At 48.4% G+C, this 16,198-nt stretch overlaps 1 protein-coding gene and 1 long non-coding RNA gene across 2 annotated transcripts in view; one reads left to right on the top strand and one right to left on the bottom strand.

The window, feature by feature from the left end:
• Window positions 1-16,198, bottom strand: part of SYNGR3 (synaptogyrin 3) — a 52,565-nt gene that overhangs the window by 29,704 nt on the left and 6,663 nt on the right. The window lies entirely within an intron of this gene.
• Window positions 2,601-8,581, top strand: LOC137144109 (uncharacterized). The gene is made up of 2 exons (XR_010917324.1): window positions 2,601-3,291; window positions 3,398-8,581. It is a non-coding gene; the product is annotated as an uncharacterized lncRNA (long non-coding RNA).

Genomic DNA, 16,198 nt, shown 5'->3' with positions numbered 1-16,198 from the left:
CCTGTCCTGGCAGGCAGGAGAGGCTCTGGGCTAAGCGTGTAGCAAGCCGTGTGCGCGGATACCCCCGGTGACCAGTTCCCGCTGCCCATTAGAGCCACACCACGCACGAAACCAAAGTGGCAAGGTGTACCTACGGAGCCGACTCCATCACAACGCGCCTCAGAGCCTCCTCGCCTGTCTTTGCCTAGAAGCACTGCACTGTGGTTTCGGGTTTCAGTGCAGACAGCGGGAAGGAAAGCAAGGCCTGCCGGCGCCCTTCATTCAAGCTGGGAATCTCTGATCTTGGCACTTCATCCTTGTACGTTTCAACGCCTGGCTAGCTCATAAAGCACCAGCAGGAGGCAGAGAGGGAGAGCTCAGCATGCACACCTGTGAGCCAAGGCAGCTCTAGGGCTCTGCATCTGTCATGGCTCAAATTCCCCAGCCTCTAGGGGGACGACCAGAGATGCTACAGCAGTTGGCTTGCAGGCCTCCTGGTACCAATGTGACGGATCGAGAGAATGACCACAGACAAGGCCGTGATATTACCATGCCCCTTCGACCGCCTCATCTGCCCTCTGCCCCTTCACCCAACCTTCCCTCTCCTCCCCCCCCCCCCCCCCCCCCCCCGACTGATCGACATGCCGCATTTTTCAAATAGCCGCCCTTCTAAAACAAATCAACCCACCTACCACAAATCCTCTTGTCTCCTATACAGGTTCTTACACCGCGCTCATCATCGCAGCTTGTGAGTACCTGCCAGCCATGGATTAAGCGAAGGGACAACATCTTTTACAGGGGGGGAGGAGGGTTTGCTCTTATGAGACACTGGCCCAAGGCAATATTCATTTGTGTCCCACTGACTCACAACCCCTTGTAAGGTGGGAAACTGAGGCACAGAGCGGTGCAATGACTTGCTGAAGCTCACACATGGAGTGAGTGGCACAGCTGCGAACCCAGAATTCTTCATTCCCAGTCCCCTGCTCCAACCACCAGACTGGACACTCAACACATGCATCTAACTTTCCCCTTTTCCTCTCTCCCCTCTTCTGCAGGGCTGTATCTATCTCCCTTGCTTTCTCTTTCGGGCTGCTGGTAACACACCGAGTACAAAATTTGGCCCTTGGACGCACACACACGGTGCCCCGTGCAGCAAAACTGCAGAAGGAATTAATAAGGGTCCAATCCTGCAGCGTATACTCTCAGGAGTCAATGAGGCTCCTGATGTGAGGAAGGATTGCTCCTCTCTCTTTATTTGGGAAATACTAAAAATGTCACCCACCCATATGTCCTAGGTGCACTTGACACTGTTTAATAACACAGCGATCGAAGGGAACCCCCAGAAATCCCTTCCCCCTCTGACAATTTTCCATCCCAATAATTAAAAGATGAGCCACACAATTTGAGTCAAGGTTACAGGACGGGGTCCTAACATCGGGCCAAAGCCAGCAGTCCTTAATCAGGATTATGATCTCACTGATGCCAACAAAATCAGGTCTAACGCCACAGCAGCCAAGGAGGTTCCAGCAGAGCAAAAGGGGGGTAAAATGAGAACAGAATCAGGCCTTTAATTATCAGCCAACTGCCCAGAGAACCCTGGTGACAGTGTTTAAATAGAGTGCGTAGTGTCACATGCACAGTGCTCAGAGGGACAGCTAATTCTCGGTAAGTGTCATTTCGCCAGAGCGATGGCCAGCGGACCTCGCATTAGTCACTCTAGATGGCATCCACTCACCTCCCTCTATTCCTACCTCACAAGAGGACCCTTTCCTGCTTGTGCTTTAAACTGGGACGGGGCTTGTTCTTGCTTCACGGATGCCAGCCTCTCGTTAGCAGGCAGGTCTCAGAATGTCTCCATTAATCTCCCCCAGAACTGAAGGTGACAGCGAAGAGGCGGGTATGAAGCCATCCCAACAGCTGAGCATGTTGGGGGAGTGACGTGATAAAGGGTGCAACGTGAAATAAACAGTGACTAGAGATAGCAAAAATGGCCGCGCCCTGAACTTGCACTGTTAAAATGAATGGGTGCTTTGCTCCTGACCTCACTGAGGATTGGATCAAGCCCTGGATGTGCAGGCTACCAGCGGAAGTGAAGAACACCCTAACACACCCCATCTCCCTTGCTTCAACTGGCTCAGCACCCCGGCTCCCCAGCTGTGGAAATGGGGCAGGGGGATTGGTTTTGATTTGTAAATGAATTCATCTCAGAGCTCAATTAACAGTGGCAGATTCATTTAACCGCTGGTGCTTTAAATTCAGGACACCCAGCTGCCAGGCCCTGTTTGCCTGGGGTTCGTGCCACTCCCCAGGGCGTCCCAATGGGACGTCGTGTAATTTATGTCACGGCAACTGCATCAGGAAGCGGGGGCGCAGCGCCAGGCTGCTTCACGGAACGGTAGCTGTGATGCGGCGCGCAAAGGCCATAGCATCACGCCTCAGCGGGATATTGGTGCCCAGGAGTGCGAGAATATGAGCAGTCCTATTCCTGGAAAAGGCAGCCCTGACCCTACAGGACCCGCTTCTACAGTGTCACAGCCTCTGTCCGTCTCCCTGGATGAGACGCTTTCTGCAGCCTGTCAGACTCACAGGAGACAGACAAACAGCTCCCTGGCTGCTGTGGGAGTGTATTATTTGTACCCTGACCTGATGGCTACCTAGTGGACACTTACAGCAGGCCTGGTGCTGGACACCGGGTCAAGTGAGGCTGCCTACAGGGAGCTGGAAGGTGGCCACTTTCACTCAGGCGCCTCACTGGCGGCGGGTTCCGTGGACTTGGCCGCCATCCACTAGATAGTAGAAAGTATCCAAGGTCGTAAACAAGATAGTTGTGTAAGCTAAGAAGCTACCAATAATATGTAAGCTGTTCCCATGCTAAGTGTGTGAAATTATATAATAGCCAATCAGCAATTGTGTGACCATTGTATGCAGAGATGATAAAAAGGTATATAAGCTGGAGAACAAGATGGAATAAACGATTCTGCTTGCAATCATATTGGTTGTTGTGCTTTATCCGTCCCGCATCCTCTGCCATCAGCAGTGGAATCCTCCCTCGTCCTCTGCTATCAGCATTGGAACCCGACAAATGGTGACCCCGACGTGATTGCAATTCAAGTGGATTGGATTGTGCGTCGGGCAGGGAGAAGAAACGCGGGAGTTATAGCCGCTGCAGGAGGTACTGCGCTGGACGCAGCTCCTGGTCGTCCAAGAGGGACGTGTATGAGCTCACAGGAGATACTGCGGTGAAGGCAGCTCCTGGTTGCCCAGAGGCAGGCGTGGTCGCCCAGAGAGGCAGGCGTGGTCGCCCAGAGGCAGGTATGGTCGCCCAGAGAGGCAGGCGTGGTCGCCCAGAGGCAGGCGTGGTCGCCCAGAGAGGCAGGCGTGGTCGCCCAGAGGCAGGCGTGGTCGCCCAGAGAGGCAGGCGTGGTCGCCCAGAGGCAGACGTGTTCGCCCAGAGACGTGGTCGTCCGAGAGAGACGTGGTCGTCCAGAGGCGTGGTCGTCCGAGAGGGACGTGTTTGAGCTCAAAGGTGAGCGGCTAATTAATTAAGTATGGGAAACGCTGCATCAGCTGAAGAAAAAACGGTGCTTGAATTTTTTATATGTATCGCGGAGCGCCAAGGGGAAAAGGTGTCCCCGGATAAATTATCTTGCTTATTGAAGTGGGAACTAAGAAGGGGATTTTTTGTAAAATCAAGTACTGTATTTGATAAGACTGTCTGGGAACACTTGGGCTCCGACCTATGGGAGTCGGTAGCCCATGGCAACAAGGAAGCCTTTGCCTTAAGTCAGACCTGGAATAAGGCAAGGAGGATGGTGAAGAACCTTGCGGCTGAAGCGGGGGTACAAGCGGCAGTGAGAGAAATATTTCAAGTGGGAAATGAGACGCCTCATGTATTGCCAGTAGGGAACGAAGTGAGTGTGGAGACCTGGACCGCAGTTCCATACCTCCGCGAGGAGATTGGTCGGTGACGGCCAAAGCGTGTGATAAATACTGGCACATAGGAAAATAAGACTCCTAAAGAGACCTCTACCATGGGAAATGAAAGAAATACTAAGTGGCAGGTTTCTCTGAAGAAGTACAGAAGTACTGAGTGGCAGTCAGACTTCTCTTATGTGGTATAATAAGTGTGTGAAAAGGATCTTAAAAACTGTTTGTAATTAGGTGCTACCTTAAGTGTTTCAAGAGAGAGAGAGGAGATTTTTTTTTCCTTTCTTTTTCTTCTCTGTTTCTCTCTCCTTATCTCTCTCTCCGTTTCTCTTCTCTTGTTTCTAAAAACCTTTGAGAAAGGGGGAGGGAGTGGGTAAACATAATGGGAAATTGTAAAAAATAAGGATCGGGCCCTTAAGCATTTTGGTTCGAACAACATGGTTTATGGCCAAAAGGAGAAAGGGGGGCCAAAGATAAAATGCAAACAGGGTGAAAACTCTAAAGAAAGACTGCATAAGTCCTGGGTAAGGAGTCTAAAGGACTCCAAAAAGGAAAAAGTGAAAATTTAGATAAGAGTATATAGAGAGGTCGGGGCCGGGGTTGGGGAGTAGGACGTGGTACCTTTTTGGCCCCAGGAGATTCCTCCTGCCACTATTGTGGACAGTTGGGACACTGGAAAGCAGAATGTCCAGGACGATCTGGCCAGTCGGAGTGGACATTTGGGCCACCACCACCTCCTCCCCGAGACCAGACTCAACCTTTATATTAGGACAGCCTGGGAAATAGTAACTTTATTAATGCACCCTTTTTGTTAATAGATTAATCAGGTCTTTATGTGTTTTGTTTTATTGATGGAAAACCAGTAAAATGTTTTATAAACACTTTCTAGACACTGAAGTCAGCAGATCCACCTTAAAAGTTTAGGAGTTTTCTCTATTCCCTTATCAAGGAAGAATGTAAACCAATTAATGCCGCATCTAGTGTCTAAACCACTATCTGTTTCTTTGAGATCTATTTCTAATTAGCATGCTTTTCTTTTAAGTTTTTATTTTTCAGTTAACCTGGTCATATTATACTCACCCGATGTCCAGTTTTTGATCCTGCCTCATTGTTATCCACCCTTTGTAGAACCCAAAATTGATTTTCTATGTTATTGGCTCCTGTCAAAGAAATTTTAAAGGTATTTTTGTGGCTGATTATGCTGTTTGTTCTTAACATGAGGTAATTAAAAGTAACCCTTTCCCTTCTGTGAACCCTGATCAAGAAGCTAAATTTTTTTCTTGTAACTACAGTTTGTATCCTGACCGAAGGTAAATTTGTTAATGTTTTCATTGATTCCCATTATGCCTTTGGTGTTGTCCATAATTATGGTTAACTCTGAAAACAAAGAGGCTTCCCCACTTTGGGAGGCTTCCATATTAAATGAATTTTATGTTGCTGCTTTATAAATGTTGTATAGTTATTTTTTATTATTGTTGTTGTTAAATGTTTAGTTTATTGGTATGTTGTAACAGACTCTGCTGTTAAGGTTGCAGTCCTTTCTGCATTTTAGGCCATATTTATGTTGTTTTGTGTTTATATTGGTCCAGTCTAATATGTATTAGTAATTGTATGTTTATTTTTGAATGAGTAAAAGTTTACCCATGTGCAAAGGCTGACACTATTATAGTCAGCAAAAGGCTTGTGAAGGAATTTATCCCTTGTTTTGGGATCCCTCTGTCTACCAACAGTAACAGGTCAAGTTATAAAAGAAGTTTGCAAGGCTCTTGATATCCAACAGAACTTTTATTGCCCACATCACCTTCAGTTTGCAGGGGCAGTGAAAAGACAGAATGGTGTTCTGAAAAAATAAACCAGCCAAAATTTGCCATGAAACCAGCCTCAAATGGCCAGATGCCCTGCCTTTAGTCCTTATAAGTATAAAATCATCATGTAACAGAAAGACTGAACTCTTACCACACAAAATCCTAATGGGCTGACCCATGAGGCTTTCTAGCTCTCCACCAGTATCAACTCACCTACTGGATATTAATTTAGCTGATGAAATTGATTTGACTTATTGTCAAGCATTAATGAAGTGTGTTAAGGCTTTTCGTTCACAGGTCCAAGAAGCCCTTCCCCAAAACCCTCAAAAAGCATGTCATGATCTACAGCCCAGTGATTGAATTCACGTAAAAGTCCACCAAAAAAGACAGCCCTGAAACTGCGTTGGAAAGGCCCACTCCAGGTATTTCTCACCACCAACACTGTTGTAAAGTGCCAAGGTTACCAGTCCTGAATACATGCCTGACACTGTAAAAGAACCTCTGCACCTGTAATGACAAGGTCAGTAAAACAGGGTGCAAGTGCTTGTAACCTCTCCCCTGCTCAAAAAAAGGATTTGCCACTCCAAAGCGAAAAGGATTTGAAACCACTCCAGAGCGAAAAGGATTTAAAACCACTCCAAAGCGAAGAGGATATACCACAACGTCATCCCTACCACCTCAAAAGAAAAAGACTTAAAAACTCCCCAGATCACTGGTTCCCTAAATGGGTATGGCTAGTGATCTTTTGAATGTTCTGTATTGGCCTTATCTGGATGACTTTATTTTGATCCAAGTTCCTGATTAACGGTACACCTGTCGAGGAAATCCTCAAGGTCCATGGGGAAGAAGACCAACAACCTGATGACTTCGAGGTACAATTACAACCCAAGCAACTAAATCATAAAAGACAATGCTTCTTGGACTATACAGACACATCTTTATAATTAATTAATCAATTACAAACAGATTTCAATGTGTCTAACTGTTGGATTTGCAGTCAAGTTCCCTTGCATTTTGAAGAAGGTATACCCGTGGTTCTGATTGTGTTAAACACCATGTAGTAAAAGATTAAGAAGTTAACACTACAAAGTTTGGAGGGACAGTTAAAAGTGTGAAAAGTGTTATAGAAAAAAAAAAAAAAAAAAAAAAAAAAAAAAAATTTTTTTTGAATTTTTTTTTTGTAGCCTTCTGAAGAAAAAACAGGCCCTTCTCCCAAATAATTGGTCTGTAAATATGTAAATAATCAATTGTAATTAATTGCTGCAGGCTAATAGACAATCTGATTTAAATAATTTGAATATGGACAATTCAGTCAAAATTACTAAAAGAACTACTAATTTAATGCACATGACATTTTACAAATTGCATCATTATTCCATACCATTTTCCAAGATGATATTTCATGGGTTTCACAGATTTATTTTATGCCTTAATTTTATGGCTACCAAATTTATTCTGGTTTACGTAATTGTTTGTGTGTATAATTTGTTTTATTGTTATTTTTACCTGTTGTTGTTTTTAGTGTTTGGGTACTTTGCCCTCTGTTTGCTCTGGTTTTAGTTGGTTTGTTAAGGCCAGAGTGCCTGTCGTGCAAATGTTAACTTAAGCTGAAATTATTAAATTTAAGCAAAAGCTAGCTCAGGTTTATAAGTGAGCCACACTGGTATTACAGTATGGCTCAAAGGGGGGATTGTAGGAAAATAATTGTCTGCTTGATTATAGTCATTTTATTTTAGTTTTTTGAGTGTTCTGTTTTTTGCTGAAATCACCCCCCTTCCTTTTCCCATAGTGTTTGATTTTTTGCCAGGGTCAGAGAACGGGCAAGGAGAGAGCCAACTAGTTTTAATTAGTCATATAGCCTTTTGAGAGAGAGATTAGACAATTTTAATAGAAAAGTAGAAATTTTTTGTTACTATGTTATTTGTTATGTATATTTTTAAACTAGAAATGTATAAGTTAATGGTAATAGTAGTAATATTTTGAATATACCTATAAGTATTAAAAATTTATGCATATGTAATTTTTTTTTGTCTTGTTTGTATAAATATGTAAAAAAGCATGTCTTCAGGGTCTCACACTGACCACATGCTGGGAAGTGTAAAAGAAAGGGGGAGCTGTGGGGGTATATTATCCATATGCTGACCTAACGGCTGCAAAATCGTGCAGCTATCGATTTTTTTGTTGGCACAGGGACACGGTTGTGAGGATTTTGAAGGCATGTGTTGTATGAATTTATTAGATCATTTATATTTTGTTCATGCTTTATTGCAATGCCTTGCAAATCATATGCATAAGATTATGCAAACTTATAATCCCTTATGGGAGTGGCTTAGCAGCTTTGGCTGGCCCTCTTGGTTTGTTTTATTTTGTTATATGGGGATAATCATTTTGGGAATTGTACTTTTCTTCCTTATTTGTGTCCCCTGTTTTATTCGCTTATTGCAAGGTAGTCTGGAGCGTTTTGTTGAGCGCCTATTTAAAAGAAAGGGGGGAGATGTGGGAGTGTATTATTTGTACCCTGACCTGATGGCTACCTAGTGGACACTTACAGCAGGCCTGGTGCTGGACACCGGGTCAAGTGAGGCTGCCTACAGGGAGCTGGAAGGTGGCCACTTTCACTCAGGCGCCTCACTGGCGGCGGGTTCCGTGGACTTGGCCGCCATCCACTAGATAGTAGAAAGTATCCAAGGTCGTAAACAAGATAGTTGTGTAAGCTAAGAAGCTACCAATAATATGTAAGCTGTTCCCATGCTAAGTGTGTGAAATTATATAATAGCCAATCAGCAATTGTGTGACCATTGTATGCAGAGATGATAAAAAGGTATATAAGCTGGAGAACAAGATGGAATAAACGATTCTGCTTGCAATCATATTGGTTGTTGTGCTTTATCCGTCCCGCATCCTCTGCCATCAGCAGTGGAATCCTCCCTCGTCCTCTGCTATCAGCATTGGAACCCGACAGGCTGCCTCTTTTTTCGGATGACCTGGTGGCCCCTGGGAGGGTGGCCAGAGCTCTGCGCTGGCCCCAGGCGGTGACAGGGCAAAGAGCTGGTGTGTCAAACACCCAAAGGCCCTGTTGCTTTCGGTTAGCAGATGAATAACTGGGGGCTCGGACCAGAGCACACCGGGGATGTGACAGTGACCCCATGTAGAGAGGTGATCTGGTTCGCATCCCCCTAACAACCCAGCCATGCAGCTTCATGCCCGTGCTTCTGCACCGCTCTGAAAGTCCATCACCTCACACACCCCTCGATAAGCGCCCTGGCTCTAGAGAAACGTGGAGTGACCCTAGTTCTTCAGCCCCCTGCAAAGCTCCACCCCAAAGCGAGCTCCATCTCCCCCCAGCTCCTGCTCCAGCCCCCCGAGCGAACGATCCCTCACACCACCCTGCCTCCCCACTGCTTGCCCCAGGGCTCCTGTCTTCCTGGGCCTGATCTACTGAGGGGACCAGGGTCTGCCCTGCTGGTCCCCAGCCAGCGAGGGTGGTCAGGAATCAACAGGAGTGAAAGCTGAGAGCTCAGAGCTCCCCAGGCTCCCAAACACGGGCAATGTTTCAGTTGCCTCCAATGACATCCTCCTGGCGAGAAGCGAGTCAAAAGCAGAGGCAGGATTGCAAACTTTGGATCTGGGTCTTAAGCCTCAGCACATTTGGGGTGTTTGATTCAACCCACAGCACAGCCAGCAACCAGCTGCACGATGCTCAGCCCCTCAAAACCTGAATGTGTCTGGGCCTGCAGTTTTGCTCTAAACCAGCAGGTCCTCTTTGCCCCTCCTCGTTCTCCGCCATTCTCTCTCACATGGGAGATGATCCGATCCTTCTCCCTCAGCTTTCCCTGCTCTTCATGCTCAATCAATCTCCACTGCCCCTGCTCCAACTGTGGCCCTACCTTGACTCTGAGCGTCTGCCTTATGGTCTATTGCAGCCTGCCTCATTGCTATCTGGGCTGTACACGCAAGTGAAAGCGAATCTCCTTTGTGGAGCACTCCGTTGTCACGCCATGATGTGACCACCGCCACCACACCAAGCATAAACATATTGCATTGAAAGGAAAAAAACAACCCAGTAAAAATAATTCTTGCGCCACACTGGCAACAGGTGTAGTATCAGCAGTTGTACAAATCTGTTCATAAATAATGCAAAGCTGTTATTTGCCTTTGGAAATACCAGCAGCATTTAAAAAACAGGCCCTGACAGAAATAACGTGAGCCTGGACAGCATGAATAATTGAGAACATCTGATTCCACAGGATTATTTTGCTTGCAGGTCAGTGGCAAGAGCTGTGTGCTTAGCATCTCACTTCACTGTCTGACTCAGTCCTTCCAGGAATAACCACCTAGATATCTCCTCCGGGCTATGAAATGTCTAATCATAGCTCACGGAGTTTTTGCATGTTACGAATTGTCTACCTAAGACGAGACATGCCTTCTCCGTGCATAATGTGCTCATTGCATGACTATGTAAGCTGTCACGGACTTCTCCTGCCATAGCCAAGAAGCCTTGGTATGTGAGCAGTGGAATGATGATTTCCTTCAGCACTTGAGAAATGCAGTTGTCACACTGCAACAGAGCACACTGGAGTGTATTACTGGACTTTAAAAGGGTCTCGGGTCAAATCCAGCCCAACATGCAGGCATAGGGCTGATCCAGCATCAACCGAAAGATTCTCAACGGGCACTGGACTGGGATCTTAGAAGCTAAGGGGTAAAATTTTCAGACGTGCCAAAGTGACTTGGGAGCCTGAGGCTTATGCTCCTCACTGTGTAGGTCACTTCTGAAGATGGGATTTAGGCTCCTAAGTCACTTGGATGCTTTTGGAAATTTTGCCCAAGATCATTTAAAAAAAAAGTTCACGGATTTACTTTCAAGTCCAGTGGCAAGGTGTGTTTTTATTTTTAAACAAATAAACCTGCCCTATCGCCTTTTTGCGACCCAGACATCACATCATCATGATACAGCACGAGGACGGGCATGAAAATCTCACTAGACGCCAAAGGAACATTGACGGAGGATGAATGTGTTGTTGTCCAAGGAGAGAGGTAGCCAAAAGAAGTCAATTCCATTTGTAAAATCCTTCCAGTTTCGATAATCTCAGGATGTGCCCAGCTGAGTTGGGGAGGAGATTCGTGCTTTTAAAACGTAGGAGTTTTCACCGGAAACTGTCCCCGCAAAACAAGTAAATAACAGTAACAATTCCTGGTTACTTTTACCATTTGGTTAATGAGTTCTGACCTAATTACACAGCTTGAATACCTCGGGGGGCCCGTCTGCACAGCGACAGCTAATTAGCACCTCTCCTTTATGGTTATTTGTGTTACAGAAGCACCTCTCTATCACGCTCGGCCCCGTTACCGTACTATCGGAGTACTTCAACCATTCCCATATTTATCCTCGCCACCCCTGCGAGAGAAGCATTATCATCTCCATGGTACAGCGGGGAACTAAGAGACTGAGGCTCGGATACACAAAGGTATTTAAGACACCACAGTCCCGCTGAAATCAGTGGAAGTTAGTTACTTAAATACCTTTGAGGATCTGGGTCTAAGTGATTTGCTCACGCTCACAGAGGAAATCTGTGGTGGAGCCGGCAGGCCCCAAAGGAATGCAGAGTCCCCCTGCGCTAGGTGCTGTTTATTCAGATAGTAAGAGTCAGGCACTAGCCAAGAGGGGAAATGACTTGCCTAAGGCCACCCAGCAATCCAGTGAGAGTCAGAGAGGGAGAACCCAGCCCTCCTGACCCCCACTCCAGCATCCCAACCACTAGACCACACTGCCTCTCAACTTACAAGCACTAAATGCACTCCCTGTCTGAAGCTCCCCAAGGGGGATGGGGCTGCAAGACGGCACAGTCACCCCGGGAGAGCCCTCCCCTGGGTCCTCACACTGTCTGCTGCCACATCACGCTCCGAGCACACAGGGCACACAGAGCGGAGGGGCCGGAGGCAGGGCCCAGTCCTGCGGGAAAGTCCTGCTTTCCACCGCGGGCGCCTGGTCCCAGGGGCCTCTGCGCCACGGAGCTGAAATTCAGACTCACGTCCTCCCCCCGCGCAAATCCAGAGCTCTGCCATGAGCCCCAGCTTCATGAGCAAAGAGGCCCAGGAGGGACTTGCCAACCACCAGTTGGAGGGAGCTGACGGGCCTCGCTGATTGAACGCCGCTTGCAGTTCCTACAACCTCTCTGATGGCCCGGATGGCCTGGCTTTGCTGGGCCTCCGGCCAGTATCCGGAATGCCTGTGCCCTCCTCACTAAAAACACCCGCCCAATAGGCATTGACTGGCATTCCTGCTGGCCAGCCCTGGCCAATGAGCATTGAGGATTTACATACGGTGCTATCGGCGTGCAGGGTGCTGTACAGAGAATAAAGACGCGGGCTGCCATTCTGTGCCATGCCCCTTGACTTTAGCACTAAATCGACGGCCGAGAAGACTGGAGGCCTTTCATTTTCCCACAAACCAGGCACAGCAAGGGCAAAGGCGGGGCAAGCTTCCCCCACCACCATCCACTGCCCCAGGGCCGGTTCTGGTTGCAAAGGGGAGAAGGGTTGAGGATCCATGGCCTAGATTGTAATCTCCTCAGGCATTTCTCCCCGCCACAGTCCCTGCACACGGCTGACAGGCCAAGAACTAACAGGGCCATAGAGTCCAAGCCCCCAGCCTCTGTTTGGAAGGGCCTTCTCCAAGTCACGGCCAAGCGTGCACTTTGCTGCCCATTCTGCAGGAGGACTTCTTCCAGCGCTGGCCACCTCTACAAACTCCGACGTGTGGAAGAACAGGCAGCCGGAGTTAAAGCGCTGGCACATGCCATCTGCTAACATATGCAACCAGCACCTACTCAGCCTATCCCCAGCAGCCTCGCTGCCGCCCCCGTGCCAGTCCTTTCACGTGGCTGGATGGTTTACAGAAACAATCAGGCAAAGACGAGGTTATTCCCCAGCATCAGCCATTCAGCTCTTCTCTTCCTCTCTCTGTCGGGTTTCTGCAAGTGACTGTGGATAATGCAAGCAAAGCCGTGCTCTCCCCTCCCCATGCAGCAGTCAGGGAGTGCAGATCTCGTCCAAAAACCCGCTGTCTTTCCTAGTGTGTCTTCTTTACACTGAGCACTAGTGAGTTGTGCCGCTGCTCAGAAGGGACGTGTGGGCAGGTGGGGAGAGAGACTGTTTATCCGCAGGGTTACCGGGTGCAGGGATGTGCACCGAGCGCCAGCAGCGAAGGGCGAAGAGGCTGCAAAAGTGTTTTCAGGCATCAGAAGGGACAGTTCCCTGCGCACCAGCTCAGTCAACTGCCCAGGAATCCAAGCCGTTCCTGAGAGTCACTCATTTGTGGTGGCTGCCTTCATGCTCGGGAACACAGACAGGCCCTATTAGGGGCACAGGCCATTTCTTCTCATATAGCTAAAACAAAATTCAAGTGTGTGCATCTGAAAGCTACGGTCCAAAACTAGAGCTGGCTGAAATTGTCTCACCAAAACATTTTTTTTCCAACCAAAACACAAATTCTTCATGGAAAAATTTCATTTTGGGTGAAAGTTTATAGCAAAGTACTGGGTCAAACAGTTCAGGGTTTGCTCAATTTTGCCCAATCAGTGACCCCGCTGTGCAGATTTTTGCTGAGGTTAAATTACTCACCCCAGGCTACAGAGGCATCGGTCAGAGACGTAGGATTTAAACCCAGGAGCACCTGGCTTGCAGGTCTCACAGCCTCGACTCTTAACAACCAACGTTAGTAGCAGCCGGAAGAGAGGGCCCTCGCTGTACAGCAGTGACATGAGAACCTGCAGACACCTGCTTAGCACAGATCTGATTGCAGATACCATTGGATTACTTCCCAGTATTAAACTGAACTCCACATGGATGGAAGGGGATTGGATTCAGGAGATTTTTCTTCCCTGTTCACGTCCCATGAGACACACGCTTCAGAGAAGCTTGAGCGGCACGCCCACAGTCGGAGGAGGACGATGGGCGACAATTCACACCGTAGTCACGGCACCCATGATGCTGTACCAAGTGCGCCTGTGGCTAATATAACACCAGCGGCACTAACGACGCAGGCGCTTCACTTTTTTTAATGAGGGCTGGTTGACCGGTGCCCCCGACAAGTCACTGCACCTACATAGTGGGGAGTGGGGTGGGAATCTGGGCAGCAGCACCAGTGGCTTGGGGTCAGAGAGGACACAGGGTGGGGCCTGGGCAGTGGCCACGGAGATTTCGGGGTAACAGAGGATGCGAGATCTGGACGGCAGCCTGGGGGATTCTGGGTATCAGAGAGTGCCAGGCTGGGGCTGGACAGCAATTTGCAAGTTTGTTTAGTGTTCACGGTGCCAACTCTGCACTAACCCAGCTGCACGTTTCTGACATTCCCGGCCCAAGCCCACGTTTTCCTTTCCTGCCCCACTAGCCGTCCTGCACCGGGTCCCTCCTGCACACAGCTGGTCACTCCACTTGGCCCTACTGTCGGACCCTGTGCTGTGTAGTAACTGGAGACCCTTAATAACGCCAGGGAGCTGGACAGAGTGTGTCCCCAGCGCCTTCCCTAACACGACACATGCTGGCCCCTGAGGTTAGCGAGAAGCAGCCACGCACCCGAGATCCGCCTGTACCCCTCCCAGCACTGGATGGGTGGCGGAGGCGGCCGGCCGTGCCTGGCGGGCATCCAGCAGGGAGGGCAGATTGTTAAAGGACTGCCCGGCCAGGAGACTCAGACAAAAGGGAGGCTGTGGATGGCGAGGAGCAGTTTGGCAGCCCCTGAGAGCTCACGTTCCCCTCGCCGCCTGTGCAAGCGTTCACCAGCTGCGGATTGTTTCCCAACAGACGACCTTGTGCCGCGCTCCTGCCAGCTCCCGCACGCGAAGCAGGAGGAGGCTGAGTCAGTATCTGGATGGCAGAATTGTAGGAGAAAGGCAGGGGGGTGCAGGGAGTGGCGTTTTTCTCTCTGGGTCTGTATGGAACCAACAGCCCATCAGCGCTCCGCGATGGAGGTGCCATCTCTTGGGTGAGACATAGAGCTGGAATCCTACAATTGCCTTATCTGCCCTAGGATTGTCCCTTTTCTCCAAGGGAGGCCAAGGCTCTAGAGTAGGGTTGTTAGCCCTGTGTCCCTGCCCGTTCCAAGCTGAATAATCACTTTCTGCAAAACCCACATTCTCCCTGTAGTTTTAGGGAAGCACAGTTGTTCTCCGCTTCCTGTTGGGCAGCGCTGCTACAGACTCTTGGACACTCGCCACGTCCCACCCCAGACACAACAAATTTTTGTGATTAAGAGCCTCACAATTCGAGTTCAACCAGTTACCAGGAAAAATCCTGAGATCCTCAAGCTGCAACCCCCAAACGTGTCAACTCAGTCTCTCCGTCATCCCAGGGGGTGAGGTGCAGCCCTGTAATGTCCTCTTGTACAGGGGAGCTGATTGTGCAGACTTGTTTTTAAATATTTGATAAATAACCTTGCACACTGAAAAACCTGCAGCAGAGTCAATGCTGTGACACGAACCCATTAACAGCAAGGAAATGCAGGGAGTTAAGACAGACATTCCACCTTTAGCTGGCCCCACTGCAGCTAGGTATTCAGACAGACCAACACCCCCGGGGGAAACTCAGCCCTGCGCAGAGAGCCAGCACAAGGCTCCAGCCCGCTCACCTGGGGCTAAGTGGCATTTAGGAGAGGCGTGACCCTTGTGCTGATCTCTGCACCCTGGGATGCCACACCAGCGCTACACACCATCAGGATGGAGTGAGAGCAAGATGGGGCTTTAGAGTGAAACCAGCGCTACTGCTCCCCTACTCCACCGCCGTGCCCATGGATTGCTGTGTTCTCTGGCCCAGGAACAATCAGGCTTGCAACAGTACAGTTATCTAATGGGCCCGATCCTGCGAAGTGCTGGCCATTTCAGGACAAAATTCACCGCTTGCAGAGGGCCAACACAACGGGCAGTGGCCCTGGGGCTTATGCACCAGTTCAGTTCCACTTAAGCCCCTACCAGATTCAGCCCTTTGAAGGGTCAAGGCCCCCTGTTATTCTCTGATTCCTCTTCATTGTTGCCAGTTCTACAGAAATTCCCAAAATGACTGCATAGCGTTTACAGGCAGGATGTGGAGGTTCACAGATACTTTATGTACTGCAAGGTCTTCCAGGAGGGTCCGTGGCTAAGACTACAAAGCAAAGATTTGACTACAGACTTTGGCACAGAAGAGGTTTTTAGCCAGTGCTGACTAGAATATGTTTAAGGGCATATCTAACAGGCTAATTATCTCATGAAAGGTCCACATTGGTGAACACATGACCAATATTTGCTAACTTTATGTTTTGTTATATGGCAACCAAAATGACTGTTCATTCAGAGCTCCTAATCTAGTAATGCAACTTGAGCACATGTCAAGCAGACAGCATTTTCAACTGTTGCTGACAGGAAAAAAGGAATTTAGTAGCATTTTAAGCTCAGACAGAATGAAACTTCTGTATAATTCAATTACCAAGAAGTTACATTTTAAGTTATGCA

Source organism: Emydura macquarii, unplaced genomic scaffold (assembly GCF_026122565.2).
Source record: "Emydura macquarii macquarii isolate MOO-44397 ecotype Brisbane River unplaced genomic scaffold, CSIRO-AGI_Emac_v2 contig_3390, whole genome shotgun sequence".
Classification (NCBI taxonomy): Eukaryota; Metazoa; Chordata; order Testudines; family Chelidae; genus Emydura; species Emydura macquarii.
This window is presented reverse-complemented; position numbering and strand designations above follow the sequence as displayed.